Source organism: Asparagus officinalis, chromosome 7, assembly GCF_001876935.1.
Source record: "Asparagus officinalis chromosome 7, Aspof.V1, whole genome shotgun sequence".
NCBI lineage: Eukaryota > Viridiplantae > Streptophyta > Magnoliopsida > Asparagales > Asparagaceae > Asparagus > Asparagus officinalis.
The window spans coordinates 135,213,857-135,233,262 of record NC_033800.1 but is presented as its reverse complement, the minus strand read 5'-3'; the positions used below and the strand labels follow the sequence as shown (position 1 = coordinate 135,233,262).

At 36.8% G+C, this 19,406-nt stretch overlaps 1 pseudogene; it reads right to left on the bottom strand.

Moving 5' to 3' along the window:
• On the bottom strand, nt 1,595–17,911 carry LOC109847821 (annotated as a pseudogene).

Genomic DNA, 19,406 nt, shown 5'->3' with positions numbered 1-19,406 from the left:
CCGTCAATCTGATCGAGGAGCTCTGATACCAATTGTTGGGCGCAAAGTCAAGCCCTCACGCCGCGGAAGCGATATAACCTGAGAGAAAACCCTGACTTTTGTTTTCACAAAAACTCATGTTAACCTCTATATTCCCATTTCACTAAGAAAACAAGAACATAAGTAATATATCTCAACAAGGTGAGATATAACTCTTCCCAATATCAGATCTAGGTCTGAATATCGAGAAAACCAACAAGCAATAGCCAACACCCAGAAAAAAAAAACAGTAAAGACACGAGATTTACGTGGTTCGACAAACTTGCCTACGTCCACGGGAGGGGTGAAGGGAAATTCCACTATGAGGATAAATATTGATGACTTGTACAACACACAAGCTCATCCCAAAGATGAAGCTATGATTTTTTACCCAAAAGAAATTAACCTCTCTTGTAAAATCTCTCCAAGCTCTCTCTTTTTCTCTCTTCAAGATCTCACCTTTTAGATATGAAAAACTCTTTGCTTTTTCTCTCAAAACAGCCGCTAAAACCCCTTAGAAAACATAGAAACGAGTTCCTATTTATACCAAGAAAATAGGGCCCAAAACCATAGGAAAAAACCCCAAACCGCGGGTGAACAGTGCTGAGACACTGTTCACTGTCTCGGATGAACAGCGTGAACACTGTTCACTGTCTCGCACTGTTCACGTCCGCACTAACCATACTTGGTCTTATTCAATTGTTGAATCAACGGAACAATTGACACAAATCCCATTTCTTCTTCAATATTTCGTTTTCTCTTTCTTTATATATACATTTTTTCTATGCATGGGTCTAGACTCTGAATGGACAAAAGTTACAGTAGTTTCTACCATCACCCTTTTATCTTAATCCTGAGTTCAATTAAACAAAATTCTTAATTTTCATTTCCTCAACTAATTCCAAGTAGAAATGAATCAAATCACTAATCTTCATATTGCATTATCAAAAACTATAAACTTTTGGTTGTTCAAAAGATGTTTCTTAATTAAGTTAGGGAGCACTATGGTAAGATGAGTTAGATTAAAATGACGATTTCCTTTAGCGGTTTAAGTAAACAAATAAGATTTAGTACGAGAAAATGAGCAATAATTTTACTTAAATTGATAATTTACTCTGCAAAAGGGAACAAGTTGAAGGTGATGTTTATAACAAGAAGATGATGATGATAATAAAAGAGTAATTACTTCCTCTTTATGGGGCCAAAAATTTACTCTTTTCTTTAATTTTTCCTCGGTTGCCTATGAGGATTCTGGGAACATAATTAACATTGTTCTAATAACACGGCAAAAAAATACACTGTTTCTAGTTTGATATAGGAATATATACATGGGGAGTCAAAATGATACCAAAGTTGCAGTCAGCAAATATATGAAAATTGATCATTCTTTCATCAAGTTGATACAATGCACAGACATACTAAAAACTTTTAAAAAATTCCATTCAATAAATTTGAACACTCACGAGTCTTAGTAGTAAAGAGCTTTTAGACAAAATCTAAAAAAAAAAAACAGCTAAAAGATTCTGATTGATCACAGACCAGAGGAGAGCTTAAATCTCTGTCTGCTTCATTAATCTCATATAGGCACACCCTTGGGTACTATCTGGTCCTTAATACTACCTAAAATGAAACAAAAGATGAAGGCAAATGGATTGATTGGCTTCTTCGCATCCTCTGCCTTTGGATCCATCTGTACAAAGATCAAAGGATATAATATGTTAGAATTTTTGCAGCTTTGTGCAAAATGTTAGAATTTTTGATCTAAAAATTGAACCACTATATTAAGGTAGCACTTGGTACGCAGAATGCGCATCCTTAAAAGATCTTTCCTTTAAGAGTTCTTCAGCACAGAGTGTTGGCATAGTTGATAAACTTTCACATTCAAATAATTGCTCTATTGGCTTAAATACGGAACAAACCTGAGGGACCTAATTTTACTAATATACAATTTAGTAAACCTAAGTGATAAAAGGCACGTGAACAGAGATGGACTGGTTATCCAATTGACTCAAAAGGACTAACCATTTTTGAGTCGTCAGTCCAATCATATTTAAACATATATTGATATAACTGTTTTTTTCTTCAATGTGAGACTTAATCTCATTTCCTCTCTTTGCTAGACCAATCCCAAATTTGAAGTAAATGGATGTGATATGCTCGTAATAGTTTTATTACATATTTGAATGAGATATCGCAGGTTATGAACAAGAAGCCATATAAAAGTATTAGTTATCGGATCAAATATAGAGATAGTTGATATTTGTTATTGGGTTTTCTCATAGAAACCACTTTAATTAAAATAGGATGACAATATGAAAGTTACTTTTAAAGCCTAATAAGTTAGAAACTACTTTTGAATTGGTTTCAGATAGCAATTAACCACATTGACTTATTTTTCAATGAAATATTGATTAACATGCCCTTAAAAACAAAACTTTGGTTTAGATTTAGTTAAGAAGAAATGATACTCGCCAAATCTGTGTGTTCTCTAAGGGCATTTTGGGAATTCGATCGACATTTCACCAGAAAATATTTTAAGGTTTGTAAAGAGAAGATCTCAAATTTGAGATCTCTCAAAAAAGAGAAGCAACAGAAACTATCTGTTCTTCTGTCAATGCGTGAGATTTTCCAACAAGAAAAATCTCCTCTCAAAATCGCTACATGAACTCTCTTTAAATATACGAGTTTTCTTCTGAAAAAACTCGTGCTCAATAAAATTCGTTGTGGAGAAGACACCAAAGCTGCCGCCAATCTCTCTGAGAAAAACGCATCGAGATTCTCCTCTCAATTTCTCGTGCACAGGGTTCCCTTTTATAGGGAAACCCTAGTGCCAGCTAGTGACAGGCTGTCGCTAGCCTCGTCGAGCTCGCCTGTTAGCTTCGAGCTCGCCTTCGCCTTCCTTGAGCTTGTCTGCATGCTCGTTCGACCTTGCCTGCATCGACACGAGCTCGCCTGAATTGTAGAGTCGCCTCGCCAGGAGCTCGCCTGACAGACACTCGAGCTTGCTAGAAGCTCGTCGAGTACCTCGCCTGAAAGGAGCTGACTTCGAGCTCACCTTCCATCGTCGAGCTCACCTGGATTGTCGAAGCACGCCCGCCTGCAGATCTTCGACCTCGCCTGAAGGCCATCCGCTCGAGCTCGCCAGATATGCGTCGAGGTCACCTGAAGCTCGTCGCTGACAGGTTTGGGTCTACACCCATTTTCCAACAAAAGGTGATACTGTATTATCATACTAGTGTGAAGAAAAGTGGTTTCTATGAAAGACCCTTTATTATTCTGCTAATGTTTGCCGGCCAAAAGTAATGGCATCATGTTACAGAAGAGAAAATACCAGGAGAGGAGAGTTCCCAGACTCTCCTTTCACGCGTTCACAGAGCATCCAGACAATAGCGAAGAAGCAAAAAAAGGCAAAATGTTGGATGTACAGGACCAATTAAACAAGCCACCCCTCCAAGTTTCACGACTCGATATGCTTCCTTGACTCCTCGTTGAGGATCAGGCTAGTACTCAATGCTGGGAAAAAAATTAATTATATTATCTTGGTTAGATACGAGAGAAGAAAATTTGCAAATAGTGGTACTGTCCTAGTATGAGTTTCTAACATGGAAAAAAAGGAGAAATGTGCGATATACCAAATGATGAAGTTTTTTCATGATAGAAATGAGGGGTGATATAGGCGGTTTAGGAGTAAAAAAAAAGTACGAAATAGAATACATGATCTTGTTCACAAAATTGCTAAATGCGCCTAAGATAATTCGATAGAGTTTGATAGTGAATTTTGAAAAGACCACTTCCTAAATGATAATTGTCCAACAGCACATTTAGGCGATAACAATTCATGACTAATATAATTAACACCGTCAATTCATGCCTAATGTGACTAACACCATCCCTCTCCATGAATTGTACTCATTTTTATTTTAACTTTTGGAGCAAATTTTAGCTGTTATTATGATTGAAAAGTACTGTAACTGAGACAACCCCGTTGCACTGGAAAAGGTGATCGAGTAACATTTTCTTGCTCAAATCAATCTCTTTACAATTTGTAACCCTGGCATTCCCAGGCTTACATAGTAAGCTGACCACATCAATATACCAACTCCTCTAACATGAGAATTATACTATAACCAACTACAAAAAGAATCCTTCATGTACAAGTATTCGTACGATTGAAAGAAAAGGGTCACAACCACTACACTCTATACTTGAGCTTAGCTTCTTCTATGCGCCCCCCTTAATAACATGTTGAGGAGGGTGAGCATCTAATTTGTACAATCTTGAGTATGTTCTTGCCGCTATTTTGTAAACTACAGCCAACAACAAACACCTCCTACAACAACTCTTAGACTTCTTTCCTTTCACCACCCCGTGAAACTAATCGACAAATAGAGACCAATCTCTAATAGGAGTCTGCAGCATCATCTTCTGCAAGATAGCAAAAATTACTGTGAATCATATATTGCTGTGAATCATATATTTTGACAAATGAGACTAAATTAATGTGGACTAATATTTTGTTTATAAGTGTTATATATGTTGGAGTTGAGGAAGCGGGATGGATTGAGAATGGAGGAAATATGAGGGAAAATGAGAAGAGGCTAATGAACTTGAAGAAACTTTGTATGAATTGCTTCAAAGCTTACATTCTGTTGAATGAAGTGATCAAGCATGCACTAGCCGTTGGAGTTTAAGTTATTTCAGTTTGTTTTATGTTGACGAATTATTGTCAGAAATAATCAATTTCTGTTAGCTGCATTTTAGGAAGCTGAATTGGTCTAGGTTGTTAGCACGTTTATCTGAATTTGTGGTCAAATTAGTTTAGCTTATTAAGCCACGTTTTTAGGCATCATTTGTTAGTGTAAACGTGTGTTGATTTCCAGTTTCTGTATTGGCTTATAAAAGCCTTGTTCTGCATTAATGAAAATATAAAAAAAAATTCTTTTCTTTCTTTTGTTAATTGTCAACAATTGGTATCAGAGCTAGAGGGTAATCTAGGGGCTTGATTGAGTGTTTAGTGTGAGGATTAAACACAAGGGAAACATAGAGAGAAACAATGCAAAACAACAACAATGGTGTTGGTGGCAATGGGAACTCGATTACCCAGTTGCCTATGTTCAAAGGAGTGAACTACCACTTTTGGAGTCTAAAGATGATAACTCTCTTTAGATCACAGGAGTTATGGAGCATTGTGGAAGATGGTTTTACTGATAATGCACCAGTAGAGCCAGATCAAGAATTGAGAGACAAGAGAAAGAAGGATGCAAAGGCACTTTACATCATTCAGCAATCTCTGGATGATGAAGTGTTCCCAAGAATTGCAGCAGCTTCTACAGCAAAAGAAGCTTGGAGCACTCTCAAGCAAGAATACTTGGGAGACAAGAAGGTGATTGCAGTGAGATTGCAGTCTCTTAGAAGAGAGTTTGAGACGTCTCAGATGAAAGAAAAGGAGACTGTCCAGGAGTATCTCTCACGTGTGTCAAGCATTGTCCAGCAAATGAGGTCATATGGAGAAGAGATCAAATCTCAACAAGTTATGAGAAAGGTGCTAAGAAGCCTCACAAACAAGTTTGATCATGTGGTGACAGCAATTGAAGAATCCAAAGACATAGAAACTTATACCTTTGATGAATTGATGGGGTCTCTTCAAGCTCATGAAGAGAGACATTCCAAAGGTGATGACAAGAAAGAGGAGAAAGCATTCCATGTCAAAGGAGAGTCTTCAAACAAGGAGAAATCATATCAGAACTCAGGAAGAGGAAGAGGAAGAGGAGGCTACAGAGGGAGAGGCCGAGGAAGAGGCCAATCCAATGATGGAAGAGAGGAGTCTTCCAAAAGTAATTACAAGGGGCCTATAAAATGCTACTACTGCAACAAACCAGGGCATAAGGAGGCCTCTTGTTGGAAGAAAGATGAAGACAAGGAGAAAGGAAAGCAGGAGCAAAAGTCAAATTATGTTGAGCAAGAGAATTTGTTCTTGGCTCAACATAATTGTGATAGTGCAGGAGATACTGTCTGGTATGTGGACAGTGGGTGTTCCAACCACATGACCAGTTCAAGAGCTATGTTTCAGAATCTTGATGACAGCAAGAAAAGTGTTGTCAGGCTTGGAGATGGAAAGCAATTGACAGTTGAAGGGCTTGGCACAATTGCTTTTTCAACTGAGCAAGGCAAATCAAAGCTCCTGCATAATGTTCAGTATGTGCCAAAACTGGCACACAATCTTCTGAGTGTTGGGCAACTAGTTTGTGGCGGCTACAAAGTTGTATTTGAAGATGACATGTGTGTGATCAAGGAAAAGCAAAGCAATGAGGCATTGATGAAAATTGCAATGGGAAAGAATAAAGTCTTTCCATTGGATCTGACAAGAAGTGCAGGCCAAGCACTTGTGGTGAAAGGTGATAATAGTGCCAAGCTATGGCATCTCAGGTATGGATATCTAAATGTTCATGGTTTAAAGCTCTTAAGTACTAAAGCGTTTGTGAATGGATTGCCTAGAATTGGTGATCTAGACATCTGTGAAGGCTGTGTGTATGGAAAACAGGCAAGAGGATCTTTTTCAAGTGGGAAGTCATGGAGAGCTAGTGAATGGCTGGAACTGGTGCACGCTGATCTGTGTGGGCCTATGCAAACAGAATCTTTGGGAGGAAGTAAGTATTTTCTGTTGATCACAGATGATTACAGTAGAATGTCATGGGTGTATTTTCAGAAAGCAAAATCAGAGTCCTTTGAAAACTTTAAGAAATTCAAGGCTCTGGTGGAGAAACTAAGTGGCAAGCAAGTCAAGGCTTTGAGAACAGACAGAGGTGGTGAGTTTGTGTCACAGGAATTCATGCATTTCTGTGATGAACATGGTATTAGAAGAGAGCTTACTGCACCTTACACACCAGAGCAGAACGGAGTAGCAGAGAGAAAGAACAGGACTGTGGTGGAGATGGCAAGATGTATGCTAAAGGCCAAATCTTTGCCAAATGAGTTCTGGAGTGAGGCAGTGGCAACAGCAGTATATATACTCAACCTGTCTCCTACAAAAGCTGTCATAAACTCAACTCCATTTGAAGCATGGAGATTAAAAAAGCCCTCTGTAAGTCACTTAAGAATTTTCGGCTGCATAGCTTATACTCTGGTGAATTTAAGAACTAAGCTAGATGACAAGGCAGAGAAGTGCATATTCATTGGCTACTCAATGGAGTCCAAAGCATACAGGCTCTACAATCCAGTTACAAAGAAGATCATCATAAGCAGAAATGTGATCTTTGATGAAGATGCAAGTTGGAGCTGGTGTGAATCAAGTCAGAAAAGAGAAGAGATGCAGAAATCTGTTACACTTGGAGAACTTGATGAACCTGCTGTGGCGCCAACACAGCAAACTCCTCCAACAACACCTCATGTGTCATCAACATCCTCAAGCAGTCAGAGTTCATCATCATCTCACTCTTCATCATCAGATGAATCTCCTCCACTACGTGTAAGATCTCTTGTTGATATCTATGAAAATTGTAACTTTGCTTTATTAGTCACTGAGCCTGCAGGATTTGATGAAGCCATTACTCAACCTGAATGGAAAAATGCAATGGAGGAGGAAATTAAGTGCATTTAGAAGAATGACACATGGGAGCTAGTGAGTTTGCCCAAAGATAAGAATTTGATAGGTCTGAAATGGGTGTACAGAACTAAGTACAACTCTGATGGAAGCATCTCAAAGCACAAGGCGCGACTTGTGGCAAAGGGATATGCTCAACAGGAAGGGATAGATTATGAGGAGACCTTTTCTCCTGTTGCAAGATTTGAGATAGTCAGGATTGTTCTTGCTCTAGCTGCTCAGTGGGAATTGCAGGTCTTCCAACTTGATGTAAAGTCTGCATTTCTCAATGGAGAATTGCAGGAGGAGGTATTCGTTGAGCAACCTCAGGGATTCATCAGAAAAGGTGAAGAAGAAATGGTGTACAAACTGAGAAAAGCTCTTTATGGGCTGAAACATGCTCCAAGGGCGTGGTACAGCAGAATTGATGATTTCTTCATCAAAACAGGCTTTAGCAGAAGTGAAAATGAGCCTACATTGTATGTGAAGAAAAGAGGTATGAATGATTTCATCATCGTTTGCCTTTATGTTGATGATATCATATATTTTAGCTCTTCACATAGCATGTTATCAGAATTTAAAAACTCAATGATGAATGAGTTTGAAATGTCTGATTTGGGAGTCTTGCAATACTTTCTTGGTTTGGAAGTAAAGCAAGAAAAGAATGGAACTTTCTTTTGTCAGAGAAAGTATGCAAATGATCTGCTTAAGAGATTTCACATGGAGAATTGTGAGAAAGCAAAAACACCTATGAATGCTAATGAGAAACTGCAAAAGGTTGATGGCACAGAAAGTGCAGATGAGAGAGTTTTTAGAAGCATGGTGGGAGGTCTAAATTATCTCACACACACTAGACCTGACATTACCTATTCAGTCAGTGTTGTGTCGAGATATATGAATTGTCCCACAAAGCAACATCTTGGAGCAGCCAAAAGGATCCTAAAGTATGTGGCAGAATCTCTGGATTATGGTATTTGGTATGAAAGTGTAAAAGACTTCAAGGTGAGAGGCTACACAGACAGTGATTGGGCTGGTTGTGTTGATGACAGAAGGAGTACATCAGGATTCAAGGTGAGAGGCTACACAGACAGTGATTGGGCTGGTTGTGTTGATGACAGAAGGAGTACATCAGGATGTGTTTGACTTAGGATCATGAGCTATTACTTGGAGCTCAAAGAAGCAAGATACAGTGGCGCTATCATCTTCTGAAGCTGAGTACATAGCTATGGGTGCTGCAGCTAAGCAATTGCTGTGGTTGAAGAAGCTGTTAAAGGATCTATGCTGTGAGCAACAGGGTGCATTAGAAATCTGGTGTGACAACAAGTCTACTATAGCTATGGCAAAGAATCCTGCATTTCACGCCAGAACTAAGCACATTGATGTGCAATACCATTTCATTAGGAAATTGGTACTTGAAGGACAGATTGCTTTGAATTTTGTGGAACTGATTTTCAGAATGCTGACTTGTTTACCAAAGCTCTGAATCAAGTCAAACATCAACACTTCATGGAGAAGATAGGCATGTGCAAGCTTGGATCAAGGGGAGGTGTTGAATGAAGTGATCAAGCATGCACTAGCCGTTGGAGTTTAAGTTATTTCAGTTTGTTTTATGTTGACGAATTATTGTCAGAAATAATCAATTTCTGTTAGCTGCGTTTTAGGAAGCTGAATTGGTCTAGGTTGTTAGCACGTTTATCTGAATTTGTGGTCAAATTAGTTTAGCTTATTAAGCCACGTTTTTAGGCATCATTTGTTAGTGTAAACGTGTGCTGATTTCCAGTTTCTGTATTGGCTTATAAAAGCCTTGTTCTGCATTAATGAAAATATAAAAAAAATCTTGTCTTTCTTTTGTTAATTGTCAACACATTCAAGGCTATTTATAGCCTCACAAGGAATTCTCTAGAATATTTAGATTTTTCATGATACATCAAAAAGGCTATTTATAGCCTCACAAGGAATTCTCTAGAATATTTAGATTTTTCATGATACATCAAAATTCTAGAGAATTCTATATAATTCTACATACATCCATGCTTAATATATTTTCTTCCTAGATTATTCTAGATGTTTCTACTTTACATACTTTTTTTACAAATATCCTAGAGTTTTCTAGAATTACAAATTATCTTCTAACACCCCTCCTTAATTTGTAATTCCTAACTCATTTCTAAATAGTATAAACTTTTTGGAGGGTAATGCTTTTGTGAAGATGTCTGCTAACTGTTCATTTGTTGAGATGAACTCTAGCTTGATCTCCTTATCTTCAACAAGCTTCCTGATGAAATGATGACGACTCTCAATATGTTTGGTTTTAGCATGGAAGACTGGATTCTTTGTCATGGCTATTGCAGACTTGCTGTCACAATAAAGAGTAGTCGGTGACTCTTGGTCTTGTTGTAAATCAGATAAAATCCTTCGAAGTCATACTGCTTCGCATGCGGCATTTGTAACTGAAATATACTCTGATTCTGCAGATGAGAGAGCTATGATCTGTTGTTTCTTTGAGGTCCAGGATATTACCTTAGATCCCAGAGTGAAGACATATCCTGAAGTGCTTTTGCGATCATCAATGCATCCATCCCAGTCGCTGTCAGTGTAGCCAGATAATGCATTGTCTTCTTCTGTTGTGTATTTGATTCCCATACTCTTTGTTCCTTGAAGATATCGAAGAATCCGCTTCGCTGCTCCATAGTGTAGCTTGCTTGGATTGCTCATGAATCTGGACACAATGCTTACAGCATACAATATGTCTGGCCTAGTGTTTGTGAGGTAGATTAGCGATCCGACTAGGCTTCTGTAACTTGAGGCGTCCACATTTGGCACTCCATCGTTCGTTGATAGCTTTTCATTTAGCAATGCTGGTGTAGCTACTGGATTGCAATTCTTCATGTTGAACCTCTTCAGAACATCTTCATAGTATTTCTCTTGATTGATGAATATTTCTCCTTCAGTTTGTTTTACTTGTAGTCCCAGAAAATATCTCATCAATCCTAAATCTGTCATCTCAAAATCTTCTTTCATCTTTCTTTTAAATTCTTCAATCATCATGGTGTTAGTACCACAATAAATTAAATCATCAACATATAGGCAAACGATAATGAAGTCCGCACCTTTTTTCTTCACATATAGAGATGGTTCACTCGGGCTTCTTTGAAATCCATTCTCGTGGAAGTAGCTATCAATTTTGCTATTCCATGCTTGCTTCAACCCGTATAGTGCTTTTTGTAACCGATAAACTTTGTTTTCTTTTTTCTTGACTATGTAGCCCTATGGTTGCTCGACATAGACTTCATCTTCGAGTTCTCCATTTAGGAATGCTGACTTGACATCTAGCTGAAATACTTTGAGCTTGAGCTGTGCTGCTATAGCCAATACCGTCCTTATGATCTCCATACGAGCAACTGGGGCAAATGTCTCATTGAAGTCGACTCCTGGTTGCTGAGAGTAACCCTTCGCGACTAATCGAGCCTTGAGTTTCTAAATGGAGCCATCTTCATTGTACTTGGTTTTGTATATCGCCAATGACCTCTTTTCCTTCTGGAAGATTCACCAGCTCCCATGTTTTGTTCTTCTCGATCATGTAGATTTCTTCATCCATTGCTTTTCTCCAGTCTTCATCTTGAATGGTTTCTTCAAATTTCTTTGGTTCACAGGAGAAGAATGCTACGTCACAGGAGTCATAAATATCTTGAAGTGAACTCACCTTTTTAGGCAGTAAATCTGTGTCTGAAGTTGATGCATCTGAGGATCTTGGACTAGGGGAATCTTGATATGATGTGGCTCCCCTCGTTTCTTCTTCAACGATGCTTGGTGCTGAGGTTTGATGCGGTTCACCGTTCCATGTTCCTGCTCCATCGAAGATAACAACTCTAGAGACCACTAATTTGTTAGTATCAGGATTGTATAATCTGTAGGCTTTGGATTCTTCACTGTAGCCAATAAAGATGAGTTTTTCTCCTTTTTCATCAAACTTTTCCTTCCTTAGTTGTGTTGGTTTATGTGCATAGGCGATACAACCAAATACCTTAAAGAAATTCACTTTCGCCTTTCACCTATACCAAGCTTCATATGGCATCTTGTCTGGCACAGCTTTTGTTGGTGATCTATTCAAGATGTAGACTGCTGTATATACTGCCTCAGCCCATAGTTTGTTTGGGAGATTTTTACTTTTTAATATGCTCCTCGCCATCTCCACAATTGATCTATTTTTTCTTTCTGCTACTCCATTTTGTTGTGGAGTGTACCTTGTTGTTAGCTCCTTTTTAATTCCATGTTTTTTTACAGAAATTTTGAAATTCATTGGAAGTGAACTCTCCTCCATGATCAGTTCTCAGAACTTTCAATTTGTGGCCACTTTGTTTTTCTACAAGAGCCTTATACTCAATAAACTTTGAAAACACTTCTGATTTTGCTTTTAAGAAATATACCCACATCATTCTGCTATAATCATCAACAAATAATAAGAAATATTTTCTTCCATTTAATGATGGGGTTTGTGTTGGGCACAAACATCAGAATACACTAATTCTAATGGGGCTTTTGCTCTCCAAGATGTTTTAGTAAATGGTAAGTGATGCAATTTTCCATAAATGCATCCTTCACAATTTTTTTCTTCTTTATTTATGTGTGGGAGTCCTATCACCATATTCTTCATTTTTAGCAAATTTAGACTCTTGAAGTTTAAGTGGCTGTATCTTTGATGCCATAATAGAGAATTATTATTTTCTTCTGATTTGAGTGCAAGATTCTCTATTGACATTTTTAAGGGAAAAACTTTGTTAGAGGCCATTTTTATTCTAGCCACTATCTGCTTATTCTTATCATCTATTATCACACATTCATTCTTAAAGAAATTTATTCTTATCATCTATTATCACACATTCATTCTTAAAGAAATTGATTGCATATCCTTTTTGGATTAATTGTCCCACACTAAGTAAATTTTGAGTTAGCCCCGGAACATAAAGAACATCTGAGATGTATTTTGTCTTACCTCCCTTTGTCTGAACTGTTATCACTCCCTTTCCTTCAATGTTTTGTAATTTTCCGTCTCCAAGCTTTATTTGAGAGCTTGTTTCATCCTTTAACTCTACGAAGATGTTCTTATTTTCTGTCATATGATTGCTGCATCCACTATCCAAATACCAAGTATCCTTTTCTTCTGATTGTGCATTAAAACATGAATAAAGTAGGTGATCGGTTTCTACTTCTGTATAGTGGAATTCATTATTTTTCTGATACCAGCAATCTTTTTGGGAGTGATTAGCATTTCTACAGTTTGTGTATTTAAACTTACAATTGTATGTGTTATGTTCAGACTTACTACATGTTTTACAATAGGAGGTAGACTTACCTTTTGAGAAATCTTTATCTCTCTCGTTAATTTTTCCTTGTCTTCCAAACTTTCTTTCATGGTAGTTGCTTCTTCCATCTTGTACTTTCTGAGAAAATCTTCTTTCTTTATTTTCTTTAGTTCAATCACCTCCTTTCCTTGAAAATATTAGTTTTGACTGAAACGCTTGCTCCACCTCTTGGCTTGAAAATCTGCTTCTTCTAAGCTCATGTGACTCCAAAGAAGCCATTAGTTCATAAAAACTTAATTTTGATAAGTTTTTAGATTCTTCTATGGCAGCAACAATATGATCCCATGTAGGGGGATGACTTCTCAGTAACTTCTCAACTATCTTCGTATCCTCTATTTTATCTCCATAGCTTCTAACTTGATTAATAATTGAGGTAACTCTATCAGAAAATTCTTTCACGGATTCATTATCTTTCATCTTTATGTTATCAAAGTCTCTCCATAAAGATTGTAGTTTGATAGAAATTACCTTATCGGAGCCCTTGAATTCTTGTTTGAGTATGTCTCATGCATCCTTTGATTTTGACGCGGACATTATTCAGGGAAAGATTGCTTTGCTTACCCCTTGTTGGATAAAGAGAAGCGCCTTCGCATCTTTTTCCTTGTTCTCTTTATACTCCTTTTGCTTTGCTGGTGTCCATGATGCTAACATTGCTGAGTCATCTGGACCTTCATAGCCTTCTTCGACAAGCTCCCAAAGTTCTTGAGAGATGAAGAGTGTCTTCATTTGGAGGCTTCAGAAGTCATAGTTTTTGCTGTCGAAAATGGGGACTAAGTTTTGAGAGTAATTGAAAAGAGAAGGGGCAATTGCTGATAAGGCTGCCATTTAGAATGGTAGTGAAAGGCTAAATACTTTCAAGATTGATTTGAGGTGGAAAAGGATGGCTCTGATACCAAATTTGTTAGAGTTGAGGAAGCGGGATGGATTGAGAATGGGGAAAATATGATGGAAAATGAGAAGAGGGTAAGAACTTGAAGAAACTTTGTATGAATTGCTTCAAAGCTTGATTACAAAGCTTACATTCAAGGCTATTTATAGCCTCACATGGAATTCTCTAGAATATTTAGATTTTTCATGATACATCAAAATTCTAGAGAATTCTATATAATTCTACATACATCCATGCTTAATATATTTTCTTCCTAGATTATTCTAGATATTTCTACTTTACATACTTTTTTACAAATATCCTAGAGTTTTCTAAAATTACAAATTATCTTCTAACAATATATTTTTGGTAGTACATGGATGACAAATGATGCTCATGAGCCATACAAAGCAAAATAAAAAATGGAGCAAATAAGCAAGAAAACAATGCAAACAAAGCTAGCATAGCATGCAAGCAATCAAATAATCTAAGTGTTTTCTAAACTCAAGACCAAGTGGACTTACAGAGAGCTTTGGAATCTCTAGTGGAGTAGAAAATAATGAAGTCTCTGTGCGTTGGGTCTTGGGTAGAATTTGTGAAATTTGCTAGTACTAGTCCTTTATTCCATTGACTAGATCTTCCCTTTGAACTTCCCATTAATCTTCCTATAGGTCCCTCATAGATCTTTCTGTGATCTTTACATGGATCTTCCCATAGGTCCCTCATAGATCTTTCCATGCATCTTTTCATTAACAATCTGGACAGCTGCAATTGTTTATAAAATCAACTTGGTCACACGCAACAAGTGGCAAGAGTTATTCTAATCAAAGAAATGCAAACTCACATGTTCTCTGCAGTCTTTTATTAAAGTAACTGATGTATGATAGTTTCTTTGTGTCCATAACTTAACCTTAGCACATGGAACATATTATATAAATTTCAAGTTAGTCTATCTATATCACAACTTTACATGGGAGCTTTGCTATAGGGATCCAAAAGATGGGACCAATAGGAGGGACAAGTGAAGTGTCTCCCTCCTATTGGATAATGAGTTGGCCATCATTAATGATGGCCAACTCACTAGTTTATTTATTCTATCCTTTTTTTTTATTCTCACAAAGTTTTCAATACAATATCCTCTCTTGTATTTATTGTTTATTCATATATGACATTATATTTAAAGGAATCTTAGACTTTTGCTCTCTCTCTCTCTCTCTCTCTCTCTCTCTATCTATCTATCTATCTATCTCTCATATGTTCAATTCTTTCACCCTTAGATTACTTTAATCTATGGGATTTATTTATATATGTGAGAGAAATCCTCAGCCATTTGAACACAAGAACCTCTTTTGAATATTTTCATAATCCCTTTTATGGCTTGAGGTTGGAAGAATGATCATAACATTACTTTTTTTACCCATACTATGTCTCCAACCACTTGGATATATTCTTTTGTCAAATCATGACATCTTAGACAAATCCTTTCAAGACAAATTGGTGAACTCATTCCTTATCTTGCTCTAACCCTTTTATCATACATTGTCTCCCAACTTGCCATTTTATCTTTAAGATTGTCAAAATATCCCATGTCAAAATGTCTCATATTGGCTTGTCTCATGAACTATTATAATGCTTGGCTACTTATAGTCATTGTATTTGATTGTTCAAGGCATTCCAACCACCATCAAGTAGAAGAGTCATTGCCTAAGCCCATCTTTATCCTATCCTTCAAAGCAATCTGTTCTTAAGCTATAATCTTAAGTGCTACTAAATCACATCTTACTTTAAACTTGACAAGCTATTAAAGCCTCACTTGTAATTTGAGTGAGCTTGCTATTGAGTGAATATTTATTCTCATATCTTTTATTGAGAGAACCCTAGAAATTTCCTTTCCTTCATCAATAGAGTGAAGTACTTAGGTTGCAAATAGTAGTGAAGTGCTGCTAACTTGAGGGTGTTAAGCAAGGCACTGGGTGTGTTGTAATCCAGAAACTTTAGGTGGAAGTTCACATAGAGTGGATTTGAAAAATCCTAGTTGAAGTGCTATATAGGTGGATGTAGCCCAATTGAGGAGTGAACCACATTATTTATCTCATATACGCTCTCTGTGCTGATTGCTTCATCTATGTGTATTCCTAAAATTTTCCTGGGACTTCCCTACTTTATTCTTAGATCTAACTCAGAGTAAATCACTTATATCCTCAATTGAGATATTTCATATAACTTTTTATCAACCACTTCAAGATAGGTATGTTCTAATTACTGGACACTTCCAATAACCCCTCCAATTATCTATTCAATTATCTCCAAACCCTATCACTTCATACTTTTTCTTCACTAACATGCAAAAAAAAAAAATCTCAATATTACACCAATAACCCTATTCACCCACCCTATAAGGTTCTTACAATTACTTCTCCAATAACAATGAAAGAAGAGAGAATCTTTAGTTTCACCATCAGCATTACATAGCACACATCTATCCTCTTGAAGTAAATTCACCGGACATCACCAATCTTTAGTTCTGATTTTGTTCCAAGCTACTAGCTACAAGTAAATTCACCGTACACCACCAATCTGTAGTTCTAATTTTGTTTTAAGCTACTAGGCACATAATGAAAGCATGTTAAGCATATCTGGGAATCCCTCCTTTGCCACCAAACTACATTAAACCAACCCACTTCATAGACATGATCTGGGGGAAAAGGTTATAAACACTGCTAATAGAAGCACCCAGAATGTGTTAACTTCCAATTAATCTTCTCACCATCCATAGTCAACAAATCTATGCCTTACATATGTTTGAATGTAAAAATATAACCCTCTATCCTCATCATAACTTCAAAGTTTTCGTGTACTTGCTTGGGACTTTAAGATGATATCAAATCAACTCATATTCAATTCCCACCGGCCACGAATTTAAAGTTAATATTCTAAACCATTGTATAAGTCTATGTTTCAACACATTAAAAAAGTCTCTCAACCTGCAGAGGTGTGTTAGAATATAAAAATATAACCCTCAATCATCATCATAATTTTAGAGTTTGGTATAATAGTTAGGGACTTTAAGAACATTCAATAAGTGATTCCATATAAAAGAAGCTCTTACCTTTCTTTGAACTCTCTAGAAATCAACATTTTCGTGTGATAATAGCAACTCCATCTTATTACATTCTTTATTGAATTAAAACAAAAAATTGTATGTAAAGGCAATTAATAAACTTCAAGTATCACCCTATCACATATGGTTCTCAGCCTATGTTGGATAACACCACCTTCCATTTTGGACTTCCAACAAGGGGAAGCTACTAAATAGAAATACAACAAATTTGATTTTTTTTTAATATTAGACTTAGAGATTCTACCACTGAAATTGAAATGGTTATAGATACTAATGAAAAATTTAAACCTCCAAAGATCATTGCACTTCCCATAAGGTTTTTGTATCAATTCAAAATATTAAGGACACCTTGAATATCCTAATATCAATAAAACCCCATCCCAAAATACAAAGTTGAATCAAAATCTTACCTTCCAGCATACACATATCTAATAAAAGCATCAATCTCAAATGGAAGATCCTTGGCATCTCCCTCAATAATAGTGCACTCCTTCAATGCCTCCTTCTGCCTAGCTTTCTCTAGTTGATGAGGAGATTAATCAAGAATAACTACATTATTGAGATAAACACTCTTAATAGTCCTCAAAGTTGTAAAACTAGCTCATCATTCAACATCAACAACCTTCATATTAGCATCATTAAGCTCAACAGGCTCCAAAGCACCATCTCTCATGTCCTCAGTCTAATGCCCAAGTTTATAATATGGTCATAGACTTTGAAAGAAACATGTAGAGCCAAAAAGCTTCTTGCTTATGCTAAATCAACATTGGTGAGATGTTAGCCTTGATGATGAGAGGCTGCATTTGAGTGATTTGAGATTGTTGAGCATCTATTTTTGGCTGATCAAGAGGAGAAATTTTAACTTAAGGTGGGATTTGTAATGGAGAGGAGAACACATGAAGCCCAATCCTTTTGGGGACTTAGGTCTAAAGATTGAGAGGTTTTTCAGCTCCATAAAGCATGTAGGAAGCCAAGGGTTTTTGAAGGAAGAAGAAAACTCAAGTTTCAAAATATGATCTCTAGTTGTGATTCAAAGTAAGATGCCAGTTTTCATTGGGTCTTGGTTCAGAGATTTAACCATAGATAAAACAAAGAGAGAGTATTTAGATGATAGTGGTATGGTACTTAAATGCCCTATTGTTTCACCATTTTTACACTTACATACCTAAGTTATAGAAAAATAATAACTTAATACCCTAAGTTGTAAAAATAACAGCACTTTAACATCATAAATTGTAAAAAGCTGTTGCGTTAATATCTTTAGTTAGTTGCATGTGGTAAAATTCCTAAGAATGTTTCCATGTGATTAGCACATGATATTTTAAACATTGTATTGACCCAATTTATTATCATATTTACCATTATACTTACACTCCATCTTTTTATTAATTTTCTTTGGAGGGGTATTTTTGTCATAAAAGGTTTTGTTAATGGTGTTTACCATAATGGTAGACAATTTTAGGGTTATTTATGCCACTTTTTACAACTTAGGTATTTTACAGGAAAAGTGGCAAAATAATTGGCTATTGAAATGTTATTCAGCATTTATTCATATTAGAAGATAATTTGTAATTCTAGAAAACTCTAGAATATTTATAAGGGACATGTAAAATAGAAACGTCTAAAATATTTAGGAACTAGATGTAATAGGCATGCATATATATAGAAAATAGAATTATATAAAATTCTATAGAAATTTGATGAAATCAAGAAATATCTAAGGATCTTAGGGAATTCCTTATATGCCTATAAATAAGCCTTGGATGTAAGCATTGTAACCAAGCTCTGAAGCAGTTAAGATTCAAACAATCAAAGTAATTACAAAACAAAGTTTCCTTCTTCTACTTTCTAACTAGCCTCTTACTCACCACTCCTATCCATTCTCAATCCTCTAATACTAAACCAATTAGTCACATAGTTTCTGCAACCCTAACAAATTTTGTATCAGAGTCATTTTTTTACCTCAAATCAACTTTGAAGTTTTAAGACTTTCACTACCATTCTAAATAGTCGTAGCATCAACCTCTGCCCTGTGTAGGCTATAAAAATTGCCTTGACAATAGGAAGCTATAAAAATCTGCCTGTATGAGTATGCCCGCACCTGGAGGAGCCGGACAAGCTCACTTTAATCGCCGAGCCCGCCATCAAGAGCTCGATTCTGCCAACATGCTTTACTCTTGTCAGCACGAGTCAACCCCACTCAAGAGTTGAGTTCTCCAGCACGAACGAAGCTCGCCCTCGTGCTTGACCCGTCAGCACGAGTCAAATCCAAACTCATCTACATGACCAGATGATCAAAAACTCACCTACATACCTGACTCGCCTGCACGAGTCAAGTTCATTTAAGCGTTGAGCTCGCCTGCATGTCCAAGCAATCAGCCAGGCGATCAACAAATTCGCCAAACACGTCAGAGTACTAGGTGACTGCGCGTCACGTATAGGGATGGATCTTCTCAT